At 45.4% G+C, this 12257-nt stretch overlaps 1 pseudogene; it reads right to left on the minus strand.

Annotated features, from left to right (window-relative positions):
- Positions 1–567: 567 nt before the first annotated feature.
- On the minus strand, positions 568–686 carry LOC134936986 (5S ribosomal RNA; annotated as a pseudogene).
- Positions 687–12257: the final 11571 nt, after the last annotated feature.

The raw sequence follows: 12257 nt of genomic DNA on the forward strand, positions 1-12257 counted from the left end.
TACTTCCGTTCCATGCTCTGTACGTATAGTATAAGATCTTGGTGCTACTTGTGCTTACACAATACCTTTCTGCAAACAGTGAGGAGAGAAAAGAGACTCTTTTGTGGGCGCACTCTTTACTATAAGACAATAATGTAGATATTACATAATTAGAATACGGAAAAAAATCTAAATATAAAATATAACTTTTATTAGCATCATAGAATAAAAGGATGTATAGTCGTCAAATAAGGTAACAATCCAATGTATACAAAAATGATGTTGATCCTCAGTAACACAAACTGATAATATGTAAATAATTGTACAAATAGTAACAGGTCAATGCTAAAATTAGCATAATTGGTCCCGATTGCATAAATCTGGTAGGAATGCCATGAAAAATAAATGAAATATAACGCCTAAGGAAGATTCTAGGGCTGCCTCAGCTGGTTGGCCCTATGACCGTACCGAATCAAATTGTAGTGGTAATTTTCTCGCTGATTAAACAAAGAATAGAACAGGTGAGGAAAAGATAGCAGTGTGAATCTGCTGTCAGCGTTAGACTCAGAGCGTGACGGACCAATGTGAGCTCTACAACACCGGGTGTTCCTCAGTGGTCACCCACTTGAGTACTGACCCAGCCCGACACTGATTAGCTTCCAAGATCGGACGGTTTCGGGCGTTTACAGTGTGGTATGATAGTAGAGGATTGCGGATGACAGCGAGGGCTCTGGAATCACTGATGAGAGTTCACTAAATGTTTAGTAGAAAGAGAAAGATGGATCTGCTGCCAATGTTAGACAGGGGTCACCCCTGAATCAATGGTGAGAGTCCACGAAAAAGAAATAGAGGATGAAAAGCAGATAATGGTACCAATCAACTGTACATGCAAATTAGTATTAACAAATGATAGAGAGTGAAGAATTCATCACCTGAGTGCAACAAACCTAGTAACAAAATTTGAAATGTAACAGTAAGGTTGCCAGTGCTCCCTGTTTGAGCTCAAAGAGGAATAAATTATACTTTATAAATGTTGCTGATATTGGGTCACCCAGGACCCACTAATCTAATGGTCTGGAAATGCAAGGAACATGGTATAAGGTTTTTAAATGTAACAGCAATGTTGCAAATGCTCCCTGTTTGTGCTGAAAAGGGAAAAGGATACTTAGTAAATGTTGCAGGTTCCCAGTCACAGAGGACCCGCAGATCTATGGATATAAATATCATATATCCTATCAATGAATGAATAACATTAAATTGTATCAATTGAACTGGATGAAGAATGGATAATAAATAGATATATAGTTAAATGAATAAATACATAAATGAATTGCCTGCAAAGCCAGCGGTTAAATTGACGAGTAATGAGGTAGAACTACATCGTCGGGGTTAAATCGGTAACTGGTATGATATTACCCACAAGGTAGTCGAAGGCAAAATGGTCCCTGATGTAAATGATGGTCCTGGTTCTCATAGAGTGTACTGAGGTATGAAGTTCACGTTCCAGGACATGCGGCACGTTCACCAAGCAGGCTCGTTGAGATCGGGTTGTGATCAAAGGACAGTCCTGATGACGTAACTCGGTGGGGCTGGAACGGACACTGGGCAGCGAGGCGACGGCTGAATATGATAGATGGGCAGCATTCAACAGCAAAGGGGGACCAAGGAAGCACACACGGAAGACGCGTTTCACCCGGAACACGAGCTTGATCACTTCCTGTTGCAGACTGTGTCATGGCTGGCTCTTTATGAGCCGATTCTCGAATCAATTGTACCACATGACAGTCACTGCAGCTGTGGCGGATAAGTAGGATCATTTTCAGCTGTGATCCATAAATAGCTTGCAGGCTTATTGATTGCGTGATATATTCCATTCAATCGAACTCAGCAGACAAAAAGACGATGCCCCATCGAAGAACTATAAGAATAAAAGTAAAAACAAAAACAGTTAATACAGTGATATATACATTGATAGTTAAAAAAAGGGAGGGGAGGAGGGGGAAAGAATAAAATATAGACCAGGAGACTATTCAGTATGGCAGCCAAAAAGACCGAGCGGAACTATTAAGTATATATTAGGGGGGGGGGGGGGTAGAAACGATCCTTGGTTGCTGACAATATTGAGAATTTGGGAAGGTAAAGAAAAGAGGCTCTGGGACTAAAGTACACTGAAACAGTAATGTTTATGAATGAGGGGCAGAGCCGGCCCTTTCCAATATGATGCCCTAGGCAAGATTTTGGCTGGTGCCCCCTAGCACCACCGCTAGTTCCGCCTCTGACCCTGCACCCCTTTCCCAGCACCATCACCTCCCACCCATAGGAGTCCTTTTTTTTGTTTTCCTACCCCCTGTAATTTAAATAAGAACAGTGTGCTCATTCGGCGCACAGCCCAAAAAGGTATGTGTTTTTGCTGGCAAGGGGCATGGCCACACAATAGTACCCCCAATTCAAATTATGCCTCACAGTAGTGCAACTTTATTCACAATTTATAATGCAATAGTGTTCCTAATTCACGTTACATCACACAGTAGTACCACTTTACCTTATATACGTTACGCCTCACAGTAGTGCCCCTTATTCACATAACATCATACTGAATTGCTCCTTATTCACATTACACCACACCATATTGTTCTTTAGTCTCATTACATCACACCATATTGCTCCTTATGCACATTACACCACACCATTTTGCTCTTTATTCACATTAGACCACACAGTAGTGCCCTTTCTATACATTATGCCACACAGTAGAGCACCTTATACACATAATGCCACACATTGGTAATGCATTTATACACATAATACCACACAGTAATACCCCTTACACATATGACACATATTAATGTCCTTATTACACATTATGCCAACTCTTATTAATGCTCTTATACACATAATTTCCCTTACACATATGCCGCACATTGTTAATGCCCTTATACACATAATGACACACATAATGTCCCTTACACAGATGCCACACATTATTAGTGCCCTTATACACATAATGACACACATAGTGCCCCTTACACATGTTACACATTATTAATGCCCTTATACACATAATGACACATATAGTTCCTGGCGTGAGTCAACTGGCAGCTCTGCTAACGTTGGGTGTCTATTTTTTTCATGAAAATACATCTTATGTGCATTGCTATGTGGCTAGGATGCACAAGCAAATTCTGCTGATTAAAATGATATACGGCATGCCTATATACTGTGTGTGACTGTGGCTGTATCTGCATACAAAATGCTACACATAGAATATAGGCATGCTGCATATAATTTTAATCAGCAGAAGCTGCTTGTGCCCTTAGGCATACAAGATGCCCTAGGCAATTGCCTAGTTTGCCTATGCCTAGGGCCGGCTCTGATGAGGGGTCTATTCAGTAAATAATCTAAAGTGTAGATGACTACGTGGTATCACAAAATGGGTAATTTAAATGAACTAAATAGGTTAGTTGATGTAATGGTTAATTAAATATGCGTAGCATAACATAATTGGTAATATGAATGATCTGAATTGGTTAATTACTAGGAGAATATAACATATGGAGAATAAAGGGGTATAAGACTGGGAAGTGATTAGTACATATACATACACATGTATATACACGCACATACCTGTATAAAGACACACACCTCCATATACAAATATGACCCTTGCGTATGTGGATGAATGACTTAACCCAAGGGGAAATCTAGACAAAAGTTATGATCCCCATAAACTCTGGAGCCCCTCCCAAATGAAATAATAAATAATAAAAATTAATAATAAATAAAAATTAAAAAATAAATAAATAATGAAAGAAAAAAATTAAATATAAGATAATGAAAAAGGTGATGTCAATGATAGATAAAATGAACCCAGTCACTGATTATGCATGTGAGGACAATGTGACGGTGATGATTGTGGCCTATAGGGCATGTGTCATGAATTATCGTGAGGGAAAAGGGGGGGAGAAGGGGGGGGGGAGAGAGGGGGGGGGGAGAAGAGGGGGGAATAGGGGAAAGAAAGGGAGGAAAAAAGGGAAAGAGGACTGGTAGGAAGTGCCGTGAATACAGGTGAGTGCAATGTATAATCCTATAGTGAGTTCCTATAATAACACTGTGGAATTGGATGACTGTGATGAGGGAGGGAGGGGGGGGGGGGGGGGAAAGGGGTGGAGATAAGGTGATTGGTAGTAAAAAAGTGGTGAATATAAGGTCCCATTGGGGATAAGGGTTGGATCAATAATTGAACCATAATGTGTAGAGTAATTGGTGAAAGAAGAGGGGGAGATTTGGGTATGATGGAAAGGCATAATATGTGTATGTCAAAACTACATAGTTGGTGCACCAGAGTGAATATAACATATGGGGTGGGAAGGTGGGGAAGGGAGGGAGGGGGAGGGGGGGGGGAAAGGGAAGGGGAAGAAATGGGGAAAAATTTGGGAACAAAGAAGGACTGACTATTAATTGTGCATGGTTTACTGGAAGACACTGTAATAGATGTGTTGGATGATTTTACAAGAAGACACTGTAGTTGATATATTCATTGAGACCCATTGGTTTTAAACCTCCCAGCTTAAATGTCCACTCGCTCTCTTTCTTAATGAGCTCCTTGCTTAGATCACCTCCACGTATACCAAGGTGCAATTTCTCAAGCCCAAATGCACGTAGCTCATGTGGGGAATCCTGGTGGTGAGCATGGAAGTGTCTTGCAACAGATGTTAATTTCTTCCCTTTCGCTAAATCCGATGTGACATTCCGAATTGTACCCATGTGCTCAAGGATTCTGGTTTTAAATTTCCTTGTTGTCATGCCAACATATCGTAGATTACAGCTGCAGATCAGACAGTAAACTAGACCTTGCGTGTCGCAATTGAAAAAATGTCGTAGGGGGATGTCTCGTCCCCATTTGTCTTTGACTAGGTCTGTTATCTGGATCTGAGGACAAGCTCTACATTGGCCACAAGGGAAAGATCCTATTATGGATCCAGATTTTGTGGGTTTTCGAATATAGTGACTCCGAACGAGCATATCTTTGATATTTCTTGACCTTCTCCAGCTTATCTGAGGGGTGGTATCTAGAAGGGATGATAGATCTGCATCAAGATGTAAGACTGGGAGATGTTTCTGAATCGCCTTTTTGACTTGACGTCATTCAGGGTAAAAAGTGCCCACAAATCGGATATTGGAATCTTCACATTTGGCCCTGGTCTTCTCCTGAAAAATCAGTGTATCCCTATTAATTTTGAGAACCGATTTTTGGGCTCTCTTAAGGGAATGTTTGCTGTACCCACAGGCTTATAACCGTGTTGAGAGTTCACTGCTTTTTTGTTTATACACACTGTTTTCTGTGCAGTTGCGTCTTAATCTAAGAAATTCACCCTTCGGGATATTTTCAATGTGTCACGATCCGGGTATCTGGACGCCATTACTTACCCTTCAGATGCCTCCTAAGGCTGGCTCAGCGTTCCAGGACCGGATCCCGCTGTTCCTGAGTTTCCACATGCAGAATGTCAGAGTGGTGATTTCATCAGCCGCGGCCTCCGCTGTGCCCGCGTGGTTAAATGTGCGCTTGTCAGTCTGGCGTCTCCTGTCTCCTGTGGCCGGCGTCGCCGTTACTGTTTCAATTCTCACATGGATTACAAACCAAACTTCCCTCCAAGTGTCTGCATGGGCGCAGCCATCTTGGATTTTGTCATCTGATTATTTCCACCAATCTGCTGTCTGTATTGTTGATTTGCATTAATTGCCTAGCCAACCCCATCCTTGCTGCAGGTATAAGTATGCTGTGCCTGAGCAAGGAAGGCGTCAGTGCTTTGGTTGTCTAACCTAGTTCCAGTTTGTCTCTCTCCTGTGGTTGTCTTCCAGGTTCCAGCTCCTGTCTCCAGACTTCTGCTATAGAGACCCGCACCAGCATTCCATCTGCGGTGTAGCCTGACTCTCCGATCCATTCTGGACTCACCTGTTTCCAGCTACAACAATCACTTGCTTCCAGCCCAGCTTCCAGCAGTGTACAGCTTCTCTTAAAGGGCCGGTGTCCTTTCTGCAGTTTACCACTCTCCACCGGTATTATTATTTCACCGCTCTCAAACAATCACCTGCTTCCAGCCCAGCTTCCAGCAGTGTATAGCTTCTCTTAAAGGGCCGGTGTCCTTTTCTGCAGTTTACCACTCTCCACCGGTATTATTATTTCACCGCTCTCAAACTCCAAACTTCATTATTTCATCGCTCTCAAGTTCGTTTATTATATAACTGGTTCCAGCCAGTATCCACTCCGTACCAACAACAGTCTGGTTCCAGCCAGTATCCACAGCAGCCGTTTTACCTTCAGCAGCCCAGCCTTTCCTGGAACATCAGCTGGTACGATCCTGGGTTCTCTCCATTGCTACAGTCAGGCCTGGTAAGGACTTTCCAACTAGAAGATTATAAGAACTGTCTCACTCTACCAGTGCCTGTGGCCCTTGCCACCCTGTAGTACCCATGAATTGTATTTATCCTCTGTTGACTTTTATGTTTCCTTTTACTGCTGCTGTGTTACGGAGTTTGTCATAATAAACATCATTGACTTTTATCCTGGTTGTCGTGGTCACGCCTTTGGGCAGTTATTCTACATGTTACTTACATGTCTAGGGGTCTGATACAACCTCCCAGGTTCCGTTACATCTCAGCCCCTACAACTGAGGCTGCCTCCCGTCAGCTCAGGCCCTCAGTTGTGACAGTAAGCACTGACCTAATGAATCCAGCCGGAGAGCAGGATCAAGCGGCCAGGCCGATGCAAGAACTGGCAGCCCGACTTGAACATCAGGAGGCTGCACAGGGCCACATCATCCGCTGTCTCCAGGATCTCTCTACACGGCTGGATGGGATTCAAACGACCCTCCGTGGACCTGGCACGTCCGGTGCGTCCACTACAGTAACACCAGCTGTAACCCCACCCACCTTACCCATTTCCAGTCCACATCTTCATCTTCCAACGCCAGCAAAATTTGATGGATCTCCAAGGTTCTGCAGGGGATTTCTCAATCAATGTGAAATCCACTTTGAGCTTCTACCTGGCAATTTCTTCAGTGACCGTACCAAAATTGCCTATATCATCTCCCTTCTCAGTGGCTCAGCCCTTGACTGGGCATCACCTTTATGGGAGAAGTCTGATCCCCTGCTATCCTCCTATACTGACTTTGTAGCTACATTCAGGCGCATCTTCGACGAGCCAGGCCGGATAACAACTGCTTCATCTGAGATTCTCCGTTTACGCCAGGGAACACGTACTGTGGGACAGTATCTTATACAGTTTAAAATCCTGGCGTCCGAACTGGCATGGAACGACGAGGCCCTGTATGCTGCATTCTGGCATGGCTTATCAGAACGCATCAAGGATGAGTTAGCTACCAGAGACTTGCCCTCTAAGTTGGATGAGCTAATTTCTCTTTGCACGAAGGTTGATCTACGTTTCAGAGAGAGAGCAACCGAGCGAGGAAGATCATCTACTCCTAAATCTTCTGCTCCTCCTCCTCGTCAACCATCTCCATCCAAGGATGAGCCTATGCAAATTAGTCATTCCCGTCTATCTCCCGCTGAGCGCCGAAGACGTCTCTCTGAGTCTCTCTGTCTCTACTGTGCAGCTCCGTCGCACACTATCAATGCCTGTCCCAAACGTCCGGGAAACTCCAGATCCTAGCTCGCCAAGGAGAGGGCCGGCTAGGAGTAATGATCTCCTCTCCATCTCCTCATGACTGTAACCTCCCAGTGTCGCTCCAAATTGCTCAACGTTACAGGAACGTCATTGCCCTCCTTGATTCCGGAGCAGCTGGGAATTTCATAACCGAAGCTTATGTTAAACGGTGGTCCCTACCCACCGAGAGACTGTCCTCGTCCATCTCTTTGACTGCCGTGGATGGCAGCAAGATTTTTGACGCAGTCATTTCCTTAAGGACTCTTCCAGTTCGTCTGAGAGTGGGAGTTCTTCATTCTGAGTATATTTCTTTTTTAGTGATTCCAAGAGCCACACATCCAGTGGTTTTAGGCCTTCCATGGCTCCGTCTCCACAACCCATCAATTGACTGGACGACTACGCAAATACTGGCATGGGGTCCCTCCTGTGCTGAGACTTGTTTAGCCAAAGTTCTTCCTGTTTGTTCTTCCTTCCCCAGGTCATCTGATGTTCCGCCTCCTCCATATCAAGACTTCACGGACGTGTTCAGTAAAGCCTCTGCTGATATCCTTCCTCCTCATAGAGAATGGGACTGCCCAATCGACCTCATTCCAGGGAAGGTTCCACCGCGAGGCCGAACTTATCCGTTGTCTCTGCCTGAGACACACTCCATGGAAGAGTACATCAAAGAGAACCTGGCGAAGGGTTTCATCCGACCATCTTCTTCTCCAGCCGGCGCAGGCTTCTTCTTCGTTAAGAAGAAAGACGGTGGTCTGCGTCCGTGCATCGACTACAGAGGTCTGAACGACATTACCGTCAAGAACCGATACCCTTTACCCCTGATTACCGAGCTCTTTGATAGAGTTAGTGGTGCAACTATTTTCACAAAGCTGGACTTGAGGGGTGCCTACAATCTCATCCGAATCCGTGAGGGTGACGAGTGGAAGACCGCCTTTAACACCCGTGACGGACATTATGAGTACCTCGTCATGCCCTTCGGATTGAGCAACGCTCCAGCAGTCTTCCAGCACTTCGTGAATGAGATTTTCAGGGACATCTTGTACCGCCATGTCGTGGTTTATCTAGACGACATCCTCATCTTTGCTAATAATCTCGAAGATCATCGTTTCTGGGTAAAAGAGGTTCTTTCCCATCTCCGTGTCAATCACCTCTATTGTAAATTGGAGAAGTGTGTGTTTGAAGTTAAAACCATTCCGTTTCTAGGTTACATTGTGTCTGGTTCCGGACTAGAGATGGATCCTGAGAAACTCCAAGCAATCCAGAATTGGCCTATACCCTTAAGCCTCAAAGAGGTTCTTAGGGTTCGCCAATTATTATAGAAAATTTATACGAGACTTTTCCACCATTGTGGCGCCTATCACTGCATTAACTAAGAAAGGTGCTAATCCGTCCAAGTGGTCCGAGGAAGCTACACAGGCCTTTCACCTTCTGAAGCAACGGTTCATCTCTGCACCAGTTCTGAAACAGCCTGACACCGACTCTCCTTTTATCTTAGAGGTAGATGCCTCCTCCGTTGGAGTAGGAGCAGTGTTATCCCAGAGGGCCAAAGATGGACATCTACATCCTTGCAGTTTCTTCTCCCGGAAGTTCTCCCCAGCTGAGCGCAACTATGCCATTGGCGATCAGGAGTTGCTAGCCATCAAGCTCGCTCTGGAGGAATGGAGATACCTGTTGGAGGGAGCTTCCCACTCAATCACCATACTTACCGACCACAAAAATCTTTTATATCTCAAAGGCGCACAATGTCTGAATCCTCGTCAGGCCAGATGGGCACTTTTCTTCTCTAGGTTTGACTTTAAACTCCAGTTCTGTCCGGGTTCTCAGAATCGTAAGGCCGATGCCCTTTCCCGCTCATGGGAGCAAGAAAATGAGTCCGAGTCTGCAGACAAGCATCCTATTATTAATCCGTTGGCATTCTCCACGGTAGGGATGGACTCTACGCCTCCACCAGGGAAAAGTTTTGTTAAGCCAGTTCTAAGGAAGAAGCTCATGCATTGGGCCCATGCTTCCCGTTTTGCTGGACATACAGGCATTCAGAAAACCCTTGAATTTATTTCTAGGTCCTACTGGTGGCCAACTCTGAAGAAGGACGTTATGGAATTTATTGCTTCCTGCCCAAAGTGTGCCCAACACAAAGTCTCCCGCCAGTCGCCTGCGGGGCAACTGGTTCCATTATCTGTTCCCCGTCGACCTTGGACCCATTTGTCGATGGACTTTGTTTCCGATCTACCTATCTGCAACAAGTTTAATACCATCTGGGTGGTAGTTGACCGGTTCACCAAGATGGCACATTTCATCCCTCTCACCGGTCTTCCGTCAGCTTCCAAGTTGGCTCAAGTGTTTATACAAGAGATCTTCCGACTTCACGGTCTTCCTGAAGAGATCATCTCGGATCGTAGAGTACAATTTGTAGCCAAATTTTGGCGAAGTTTGTGTCAAGCCCTCCAAGTCAAGTTAAAGTTTTCCACGGCTTACCATCCTCAGACCAATGGTCAAACCGAGAGGGTGAATCAGGACTTGGAGGCCTTCCTCCGTATATATGTGTCTTCCTCTCAAGATGACTGGGTTCAACTCCTTCCTTGGGCCGAGTTCAGCCACAACAATCAATACCATTCCTCATCTTCTTCTACACCATTCTTCATTAATTATGGATTCCACCCTAAAGTCCCAGAATTCCAACCGCTTCCCGCAACTTCTGTTCCAGCAGTGGATGTCACCTTGCGTCAGTTTTCAAATAACTGGAGGAACGTCCGCGCAGCCCTGCTTAAAGCCTCATTCAGGTAAAAGAAGTTTGCCGATAGGAAGCGTAGAGCGGTTCCTGCTCTCAAGGTGGGTGATCGTGTGTGGCTGTCCACGAAGAATTTGAGGTTGAGAGTTCCCAGCATGAAATTTGCACCTCGCTACATCGGACCCTTCAAGATTGAACAAGTCATCAATCCTGTTGCCTACAGGTTACAGTTACCATCCTTCTTGAAAATACCCAGGACATTTCATGTTTCTTTGTTGAAACCGCTGATCCTGAATCGGTTTCATTCCGCACTTCCTCCAGCTCCCAAAGTTCAGACTCAACGGTGAGTCGAGTACGAGGTGGCCAAGATTTTAGACTCACGTTTCCGTTACGGTCAGTTACAATACCTCATTGACTGGAAGGGCTATGGTCCTGAAGAACGCTCTTGGACCAATGCCTCAGACGTCCATGCTCCTGCCTTGGTCCGAAATTTCCACGCAAAGTTTCCTTTAAAGCCTAAGAAGTGTCCTGGGGCCACTCCTAAAGGGGGGGGGGTGCTGTCACGATCCGGGTATCTGGACGCCATTACTTACCCTTCAGATGCCTCCTAAGGCTGGCTCAGCGTTCCAGGACCGGATCCCGCTGTTCCTGAGTTTCCACATGCAGAATGTCAGAGTGGTGATTTCATCAGCCGCGGCCTCCGCTGTGCCCGCGTGGTTAAATGTGCGCTTGTCAGTCTGGCGTCTCCTGTGGCCAGCGTCGCCATTACTGTTTCAATTCTCACATGGATTACAAACCAAACTTCCCTCCAAGTGTCTGCATGGGCGCAGCCATCTTGGATTTTGTCATCTGATTATTTCCACCAATCTGCTGTCTGTATTGTTGATTTGCATTAATTGCCTAGCCAACCCCTTCCTTGCTGCAGGTATAAGTATGCTGTGCCTGAGCAAGGAAGGCGTCAGTGCTTTGGTTGTCTAACCTAGTTCCAGTTTGTCTCTCTCCTGTGGTTGTCTTCCAGGTTCCAGCTCCTGTCTCCAGACTTCTGCTATAGAGACCCGCACCAGCATTCCATCTGCGGTGTAGCCTGACTCTCCGATCCATTCTGGACTCACCTGTTTCCAGCTACAACAATCACTTGCTTCCAGCCCAGCTTCCAGCAGTGTACAGCTTCTCTTAAAGGGCCGGTGTCCTTTCTGCAGTTTACCACTCTCCACCGGTATTATTATTTCACCGCTCTCAAACAATCACCTGCTTCCAGCCCAGCTTCCAGCAGTGTATAGCTTCTCTTAAAGGGCCGGTGTCCTTTTCTGCAGTTTACCACTCTCCACCGGTATTATTATTTCACCGCTCTCAAACAATCACCTGCTTCCAGCCCAGCTTCCAGCAGTGTATAGCTTCTCTTAAAGGGCCGGTGTCCTTTTCTGCAGTTTACCACTCTCCACCGGTATTATTATTTCACCGCTCTCAAACTCCAAACTTCATTATTATTTCATCGCTCTCAAGTTCGTTTATTATTTAACTGGTTCCAGCCAGTATCCACTCCGTACCAACAACAGTCTGGTTCCAGCCAGTATCCACAGCAGCCGTTTTACCTTCAGCAGCCCAGCCTTTCCTGGAACATCAGCTGGTACGATCCTGGGTTCTCTCCATTGCTACAGTCAGGCCTGGTAAGGACTTTCCAACTAGAAGATTATAAGAACTGTCTCACTCTACCAGTGCCTGTGGCCCTTGCCACCCTGTAGTACCCAGGAATTGTATTTATCCTCTGTTGACTTTTATGTTTTCTTTTACTGCTGCTGTGTTACGGAGTTTGTCATAATAAACATCATTGACTTTTATCCTGGTTGTCGTGGTCACGCCTTCGGGCAGTTATTCTACATGTTACTT

Source organism: Pseudophryne corroboree, chromosome 6 (genome assembly GCF_028390025.1).
Source record: "Pseudophryne corroboree isolate aPseCor3 chromosome 6, aPseCor3.hap2, whole genome shotgun sequence".
Classification (NCBI taxonomy): Eukaryota; Metazoa; Chordata; class Amphibia; order Anura; family Myobatrachidae; genus Pseudophryne; species Pseudophryne corroboree.